Here is a 10,117-nt window from a genome sequence, read left to right as displayed (position 1 = left end):
ACTCTTTCCACTCATCTGAACTTTAGATAACATGCACTAACTTACCTTAGTAGGATCCCCTAGTCTAAGTACCTGGGCTGTTGTTCTAGTTGCTTGTTCCTAAAACCAGCTCTCCCTGAAAGAAACACTGTCTCCCTATGTCATACTGCAAAAGCTTTAGTCAGCAGATTTGCTTCACGTGTGAACCAACACATGGTATGAAAACACCTTCTCTCTTAGGGCTTTGTTATGCGTTGTGTTTCAAGATGTTGAAATGTTGATTGGTGTTCATGCTAGCTCAAGTTTGGAGCAGTCACACCTTAAGGCTAAATCCTTCTCTGACTGTCTCCTACCTGCACATCTGTGACTTGCTGCTTCACATCTGGCAAGCCAGAAAAGGCTTCCAACTCTGCTCTACATGGGGATGTGTGAGAGATGGGCTGGGGGTGGGGGTTGGGGAACATGAAGCTGGGAGATGGGGAGGTACTAGGGTGGTGAAATGAAGGAAGTCATCCACTGAAGGATAAAATAAAAAGAAGCAAAAAATTAGAAGAATTTAAAATAAATAAAGAGGAAGTAAATGAAAGAAGGTCTTGTGTTTTAATACATTGGGATTTGGGTGTGGGGGTATTTGTCATGCTTCGCAGAGTGGCTGGGAGGTGGGAGCAGGAAGGGAAGGTACTTTTTCAGCCTGATAGTGCCTCTTATCAGAGGTAGAGGTGGCCTAACATTATTAATATGACCCAATGTTTCCCTTCATCGGGTCTTGTTTTCAGTTGCTGATAACATGAAAAACTTTACCTGTTTGGGCTGAAGTGTTCTATGGTGAGTGTCATCTTCAGGCTGAATTATACTTCAAATTTTTTATTCAAACTTGGGCTATTTTTAAGAATATAAGGGAAAAAAATGTTTATGTGAAAAAAATTCTTCATAACTTTTATTTGAAATGATCTAATGCCCCCATCCCAGGATGCACCTTTTGCTAAATATGGCCATTATAAGCCTTTGAAAGAATATCAATTATACCAGAAGAGTAAAGGCTTGGTAGAGATTAACATCTAAGTTATTTGAAGTTTCCACTATCACTGAACATGCTCTGCTGCCAGTTCTGACCACAGTGTACATAACTGCCCCCAGACAGTAACTGGGTAACCCCTGATAGCTACTATGTGCCACATACTCCATCTCCACACAGCGACTGCACATGATCTATTTTCTCTGAAACTGGAAGCCAGTTAGGGAAACAAGTTGTGGTCCTTCTGGAGGCATTTGGAGGAAGGGTGAAGGACACATGGAGGAAACTGGAAATGGGGGAAACTTGGATTGGTTGGACAAAGAACCTCAGTGGCAAGCACTGGTATATGATGAGAAAAACATGGAAAGGGAACTGTATGCCAGAGGGATGGGAGTAGAGGAAAAAAAAAGATGAGGAGGTACAAGAGGAGAAATTAGGATTTAGTGGGTGCATCTATATGTGTGGCTACATTGCCATAGTAATGTGTTATGGCGACATAGCATCAGCAGTCACAAACTGTGATGCTGCAGCTACATTGCCATAGCAACGTGCTCCCACATTACCATGTGCAGCGTGCACAGAGCAATACGGGCTGTTACAGCATTGTCGTTTAGTACTTTCAGAAGATGGTACTAAATGATGGCACAGTGACAAAAGCACCATGGGGGCATGTGTAGACCCACCCAGAGTAGAGATAAGTAGAGAATGGGAGTTGTTTGGGACTCAGCAAACCTGGAGTGGGAGATTAGGACTGCCTAGATTTGGATAAGGATCCTGAAGAATGGAGTTTTGGATTGCATAGTCAGGGGGAATTGGATTGGGCCATGAAGTCATGTGAGAAGAGACAGAACGAGGACAAGGACAAGGACAAGTTAGAGAGAGTGGAATACAAGGAAGAAAGCCTGGGGGAAAATGGGTATGTTCCGCTCCAAAGCTCAGAATGGAAATCAAGACCCCTGAGCCTTACCATTTTCTTGCTCTTAGCTGTTTCATCACCCTCTCCAGTTGGTCCACATAGAAATGATAACCTACTAGAGCTATCAGTTACTCTATTAGAAGAAGTGTGTGTGGTGGATCTAAATGTTACAACCTGGCTGATAACTCATGTGAATGTCAATTATGAGGGAACAATTGTCTGCCTTAAAAAAAAGGAGACCACCTGGGAAACCATACTAAAAATTTGTTAGAAGAACATTAAAGTTACAAAGTCCAACCATCAAATGTTAGGACACACAAAAGTTAAGGTTCCCCTTGCTATCTGAATTCAGCCAATGTCCTGCTTCTATAAAAAAAGTTGTTAATATACACTCTCGAGATCCCAGGTAGAGGCATTATAGAGGAAGGCATAAACCCCCATGGTCTGTACCAATCTGACCATGGGGTAAAATTCATTCCTCATCCCAAATATGGTGATTCATCTGATTCTGTGCAGAGGGGCAAGCATTGGCATACCCCAGCCAAAGTTTCCAGTCTTGGCTGCAACCAACACCAAGTGCCTCTGAGGAAGGTTTAAAAACACGTTGATACATGTAGCAGAAAATCAGGGGAGGGAAGCATAGGCAGTGAAAAGCCAAGGCTAATAGGGCTTAGCCCCTCCCCACCCCCCAAACTAATTTTTTGGCAGCTGGCAACAGCAGCACCACGGCACTGCCATCCTGCAGTGCTCGGTGCTGCCGCAGCACCATGTCCAGTGCCCCCTCTGCACACTCCTCCACCTCTGCATACAGCACCAGCGCATGCCAGCCCCACAACCATCCTCAGCCCTCCACCAAATAATATTTTCCCCCACTGCTACCAGAAGGAAGGGAGCAACCAGCAAAGCCCAGGACCCTAGAAAATACCCATAGTAGAATATAGGCATAGCTACATCTATATCATCCCTGACCAGTGGCTGTCCAACCTCTTCTTGAATACCTCCAGTGATGAGTCCACAAGTTCTCTAGGCAGTCTATTCGACTGCCTCCCTTACAGTGAAGAAGTGTTTCCTGATATCCTACTTTGCTACACCTTCAAGCCATTGGTCCATGTCCAACTCTTTGCAGCAAGAGAGAAAAGGTATTTTCCCTCTTTATGGCAGCCCTTCAAGTAGTTGTAGGCTGCTATCATGTCCCCTCTTAAGTGCCTTTTCCACAAGCTGAGCATGCCTAACTCCGTCAGCCTGTCCTCACATGACTTGCCTTCCAAGTCCTGTATCATGTTTGTCGCCTGCCTCTGGACCTTCTCTAACTTCTCCAAGTCCTTTTTAAACTGTGGAGGTCAGAACTGCACACAGTACTCTAGATAAGGTCTAACCAGTTTCAAGTAGAGAGGCACTATCACATCCCACATCTTGCATCTAATGCTTCTGCGGATGAATCCCAAAACTTTCCCCTGATCTCAGCCAGCTGCCTACTACTACTCCCCCTATTCTTACTGTCATCCTAGTTCTGTCATCCTAGTTCCTCTTCTCTCTCTCTCTTGCTTTCAGTCTCAGATGCCAGGCTCCTGTTTACTCAGGTCACATGGGAGCTGGATCTTCTTTATGTAAAGTGGCCATTAACCCCATGAATGCTTGTTTTAAAACCTGCTAAACTCATCGTGAATCTTTCCATTGACTTAAATGGACTAGAAAAGAGAAAAGTGCAAATTCCAGGAAGAGTTGTGCAATACTGATGACACTTCAAGAATGAAGCAAAATCTGCTTATGAATCCAATAACAATTTTAATACAACATTAATTTACTTGGAAGTTGTGTATTGTTTAGCAAATATCTCATTACACCGTGGAATGTTAGATTTCATTAAACAGAATTTTATTGGATAAAAGTTTTTTCCCCACAACATTATAGACATGATATATAGATAAATCCTGAGTGAGAAAATATGCTTTTTCAAAGGTGGTTTCTTTTTTCAACACTAAAATGTGTAATGAAGTTGAAGTACAGTAGCACAATCTCTAGTCAGTAATGCCAGGAAGCACTGCCAAGAAAACACTCCAAACTTAACTATCCCAAGAGAACTGTAGTGCTATCAAGTTAACTGTCCTGTTTTATGACAGAAGTTTTATTGTTTCTTTACTCTAGTGACATCCACTGGGAACAGTGCAATTAAGGTAGTGCTCTTAGTGGACAACTTTCTGAGTTGTACTTTGTTACCTCTGGCTAAATGTTGCTGAGATGTTAGTGCCATTTTTTTCCCCTCAAAGAAAAAGACAAAATTTGTTGTTGTTGGTTTTTTTTAAAAAGCACTTTCAGCCAATCAGGTTGCTTACTTGGCTAAATATCCTGACACCTCTTTTTGCCAAAGGAGATGGATGTCCTCTCCCATATAACAGAGCAGTCCAACATACTACTTTGTTGCACATGGAGCTGGGATTTTAAAATATGTATTACAAATAAATAAATTAAACTGGTCTGCTCCACTAACCAGATCCCATGCACACCTTTTTTATTATGCTCTGGTGTGAGGAACCAAAGTGTAATTATTTCTCTTGGTTGGTTCACTAAACCAGGACACAGTTTCTACTGTGTGCTTGCCGCTGAGTTGGCACTTACTGCTCTGTAGAACTTGGGGAGATATCGGTAAACTTCCTTATTTCCTCTTCTGTTTTGGGCTGTCTGGAGGATGAGAATATGAATAGCACAACTGCTCAAAAGAACAGAACAAGAAAAAACCTATTTGCCAAAAATATTATCTATCAATTTTTACCAGCATTTGTTCAACAATCTGTTTTCTAACTGGTATTTCCCACACTTCCTTAAAAGAAATACTGCTTCCATCATGCTTGCACTGCCTGTTTACTTAATTACCATTTACATTTATATCTCTGCGGACTTGCTATTAAGAGAATGATACACAATTGTTGAGTAATTTTCTCTACAATTAAAAAAAAGGGGGCAGTGAAGGGAGCAGCTTTTATAAACCAGCATCAGCACCATGTTTGGACCTTTGCTAATTTGCCAATGTCTTTGGAAATTGTTGACATGTTTTAAATTAATGAGTAATGTGAAAACACATGGCTAGCAAATTGTTGACTATGTAAATGTTTTATTGGTAGAGTCACTACTCTTGGTTAATAAGGTAATATTGATTCAAAGCCATTTATGTTGATTCTCTTTTTTAAGATGAGGTCATTTAAAGTCAACAAAATGTGGCATAGCTGATTAGGATATGAAACAGGGGCTCACAGACATACTTCGGGCCTTTCAACATTTATCTGAAGTACTGGTGTAAAAAAACTGTAACATTTTTTCCTATCTGAGTTATATTACATACACATTAGAGTATAAATATTAGTTAATGGTGTAATACACTGAAGTCATTCAGATGAACTATCCAGTTGTAAACAAATAGAATTTGATCTTTCTTGTAAATGCAGTGGAATGGCCAGGCTAAGCTTCTCCTAATTCTTCTGTTTTCATAACCTAATTGAGTCATCAAGTCTTGGGGTGGCATCTTGTTCCCATCCTGGTTGTCTAAGTGTCCAAATTTGGTCATCTAGATGACACTGTTGGTTGTCTAAATGGAAAAAATCACCCCTTGTGGATGTGTTCTGAAAATGTAGTTGACCAAAACCCATACCTAGCACCAATACCATGGCAAGGAAGTTTGGTGCCTGGGACAAAGCCCGCAGCCCGCCCTAATCCTGCATACAGATCTGGGGAGCACATGCCTGCCCCATGTTTGCCCAGGAGTGCACGCAGAGGCGAGAGCTGCCTTCCCCCCCATCCCTGCACCTCCCCAAATGACCCACTTGCGGCTCCACCCCGTTCCCCACCATGGCTGGACAGTGCCTGTTGGCAACCCTTCACTTTGGTGCCCAGGGTGGTTGCTCCGCTCACACCTCCTCCTAGTTATGGCACTGCCAAGCAGAACTTATGTTCAGGGAGAGATTTCCCTAGGCAGTTGTGAGAGGATGGTACATGGAAGTTATGTTAGGCCAGAAAGAACAGAGCAAGACAGAAGGTCTGTGTTTCTCTGAGGAAGGGCCTGAAAGAGAGTCCTGAAGGCTTGTTCCTCAGTTCTAACCTTGGACTTTGCTCTCAGTCAGGCAAAACCTGCCCCTCCCCACTACTCTCCAATCTTTTTTCCCAATGATAATATGACATGCAAGGTTTAGTGGCTCAGTTTCAAATGGAGTGCTAGAGAAAGCACTGGATAATGACTGACCTATGGTGTGGTGGTTAAAGTAGCATGTAGAAAAACCAGAGACCCAAGGAGTTCTAAACCCCTCTGGATAAGGTGGAGTTGGAACATAGGTCCTCTGGCTTCCCAGTGACTGTTCTAGCTGCTCACCTACTATGAACCAAAAGATGGTATGCTCAGCACTCTTCCTCCATTTTTTTGCCAGTATGCATCTTATGCCTCTAGTTGATACATGTGTGTCCAGGTTACATGGTCAGGAATAGATTTTTCCACATGTAAATGGCATGTTTGGCACTTAGATGACCAAAACTACAAGATAGACAACCAAATCTGGACACTTGATGACCAGCAAAGGCGTAGAATGCCACTTCAATTATGTTAATGACATCAAAAGCTACAGGAAAAATGTGTATATACCCTGTTGTAGGTATGACAGCCTTTACCCTCACCTTCAATATATGGGCTTGCATTGGTGATATTATGCAGAGCGCTCATAATGTGATCAGCCTTTTGAAACATACCTCCCTAGGTCCTGATTCTGCAATGAACTCCATGCAGGCAATCCGCTGCCTAGGGTACATTGCAGAATCAGGGCTTAAAGCTCTATTGTTACATTTGAGCCTAGTTCTACTTGCTCTTTACACCAATTTGTAAAGCTTCCTCTCTCCCCTTGTGCAACCTACACCAGACCTAGCTATCATTACCATTCAGTGCCCTGGCAAACAGATGTATTGCTCCATTTCTGCCTCCCCACTACCCTAGAGAGGTGATTGTCTCCTCAGTTGCTCTGGCATGTAGTGCACCTTCTAAGGAGACATAGATCCACCCTGTGCACTGGGAAGGTCCAAGAGGCATTCCTCATCCATATAGCACAGCGTGTCCCTCAGTAACACCCTTTGTTCTGGGTTGTTCGTAACAAGTACCATACAGCCCTTTCCAAGTAAGTTAGGGTGACACAAACACAAGTACTAAAGCTGACTCTACAGGCTGCCCAGTTACATGCATGCATGTCTCATCCTAGGGCAGGACAGACTCTTTCATGTTTATTGAAAGGTAAACATTTCCATAGGCTAATTGCACATGTAGTCAAGGCCAAGAAAGCTTTCTTCTCAAATCTCTGTTGTGTGTTTCAGCAAAACAAAATACTTACTTTTGCTTAAATACTGTACCATATGACCCAATTAATATGCATTCGAAAGGGTCTGTAACTCCACTAGTTACAGGGAGGTCCTCAGGCAGCATTTTAATTTTATTTTAAGACTCAGTCTCCAGTTGCTTTACTGCCTTTCATTAGCTCTCAAAGAAAAAAATCTTTGTTGACCCACACTATATGAACTCATGCATAATGAGAGCAGATCAAAGAGGAGTCGCCTTATATAAATTGATATCATTAACTGATTATCTTACCAGTGATGAGAGAACAGAGTCCATTAGATTTGTATTTGGAGCTTCTAACATGCGGGTGTCACAGTGCACTCAAAGTATTTAAATTCCAAGCTGTTGAGCATCATTTGTGACTGGAATAGCAGTAGCAGTTCCTAAAATGCTGCAGAACCTCTAGGAATACACATCCTGTAAATATCTTCACCTGTACACAGGTGGCACTAGGATTATCTGCCTGTAGTCCCAGGGCCCTGGAGTAGCCCAGCCAGCTAAGATTTATTGCCGTGCTTCAGACAAATCAAGCACTAAAACCTAACAATGGGTAAATACACTGTTGCTCACAGCTTGGTGATGTGAAACTTCACATGGGAATGGAATGGTCTGTTTTCTGGGCTGTTAAAATAAAAACCCTGCAAAACAAAGTTTATGATGTTCGAAGCAATGAACATGGACAACACCTCCTCCTCCCAACATGCACGCTGCATTGGCCCTGGTCTCAGAGGTCACAAACTCTGGGGAGACCCATCTATTCAACCTTTCACTTCCTCTCTCCCTCAGTTTATGCAGCTGAATACATGCAGTGCGTGATATTTGGAAAGTGCATTCTGCTTTAGGCAGGGCTGGCTGCATTTCCTAACACAACACTTCAGCATGACTCTGCTTCCAGCAAGTGAAGCTGATGTGCTGGACGTGTTTTAATTGGTGCCAGCTTTGTCCTGCTAACAAGTGTCAGCTTTCCTCACTTGATGCCTGAGGCATAGGCAGTGATGTCATTCAGGATATATTGCCTCCCCAACACGTGTTAATGCTGTCCGTATATGTGGCTGCTTGATTAGACAGGAAATAGAGCATGACTTCAATAGGATTACTCACATGAGTAAAGTTACCAAAGGAATACATATATGTAAGGTTGGGACCCCAGATGCAAAATACATCTTTTTCTAATTCTTGAGCTATTCAGTGTGTATATGTATACATATATAACATGCATATTGCTTTTTATTTCTGCCTCAAACTTAAAAATAAATTTGGCTTGAGTGTAGTTTGAGGGGTGGGCAACAATCCAGGATAATTCTTATTTTAACTGAAACAGTTTACCCAGTGCTAATTTTAACACGTGTAATTTATTTTATTAACATCATTGCAAATGGTAATCTCATGCTCCCTGCCCTGTTCTACCACAAAGCTTTGGAAATTGTGATGTCACTAAGTTGCTTGGTTTTGAAATCCTTCAATTGAAAAATACCAGGCCTTGCTATCTGTGCAGGGAAGAGGGACCTATAAACGTCATGTTGTAGATCTCTATAGAAAAGCAATTCACTTAGGTGCTGGGTCTAATTATACAAGCCTTCTATTTCTATTAAATGCATTGCATATAAAGGATCTTGAACCACTACTGAAGGCTGTAAGAATACAAGCACTGCACCTTTAAATGGAGTGGAACAAAGCAAAGGGGAATTGCTTTGTGTAGACTGGATAACCAATCAGAGGCCTTTGACAAAGCTGTTTATCTTTTCTTAATAAAGTACTTACACTTTATGAAAGAATGAGTCTGTTATTCTGTACCAAGCTTCAACACATGACCCAGGCTTTTTCTACCATTCAAGGAATGTAATTTAAATTAGATTTAGAATCCTCTGTATGGCCATTTGTGATGCCTACTGGAATGCTGAGATTATGCAGAATTATTTTGTATTGTTTTATTGAAATAAATAAATAGCATTAAAGAATAATCATTTGGTGTGTAAAATTGAATTAGGGATATATTCACCCAGGTGTCTAGAGTAAGGCTTCAAGAGTTAGCAGTAGTGGAAAGTGACCTTATATGAAGGTATCCATAAGAAGTCATCACAACTCAAGACTAGGCAGGAATAGCTAGAAAGGCAGCCTGATCTGGGTACTTGGAATCACTGCTAATTCCACACCATTCTTGCAGCAAAAGCTCCCACATAGAGTAATGGCTGCTTCCTTTTCTTCATTTAAATATTTGCCTTCCTTCCATCAAATTCCCTATGTTAGGAGTTTATAGACGTGCTTCAGGAGTGGGGGCAGGGGGGGCAGGGGAGAGGTGTTTTAGAGCAGGTTCAAGAGCCAGTGTAATTAAAGTGCCCAGAGTATCATCTGTATCAGAGTCCCTGCACTGAAAAATGGCAGTGGGGGCACTTTAACTAAAGCTCAAACAAGCTTTAGTTAAAGCGCTCCCGCTGCCATTTTTCAGCTTGGGGATGCTGATACATGTAACGCTGGAGTCTGCTGGAGTAATTACCATGCTCCAGCAGACTTGATTAATCAAGTCTGTTCCAAAGTGTTGTAATTATAGTGTGGCACATCAGACTCTCTGTGTGTGTATAGGCACCCATAATAGAGCCTAAATGTGTTACTTGTGGTGAAACTAACACATATACTTGCCCCAAACTGTTATATAGATGATATTCTGTCTTGTGAAAATAGCCATTTAAAAATGGAATAGTTTTAAACATGATTATATCTTTTTGAAAGAATGTCCTCTTGTTATTCTTCTGTGTTTGTACTATGGCAGGACCTAGAGGCTTTGGAAATGAATCTGGTCTCAGTTCTGTATACATGGTTAACAAAAAGTCCTGAAAAGCTTGGCTTA

The sequence above is a fragment of the Alligator sinensis genome, unplaced genomic scaffold (assembly GCF_000455745.1).
Source record: "Alligator sinensis unplaced genomic scaffold, ASM45574v1 scaffold808_1, whole genome shotgun sequence".
NCBI classification, from domain to species: Eukaryota; Metazoa; Chordata; order Crocodylia; family Alligatoridae; genus Alligator; species Alligator sinensis.
Note: the sequence above shows the minus strand (reverse complement) of the source record.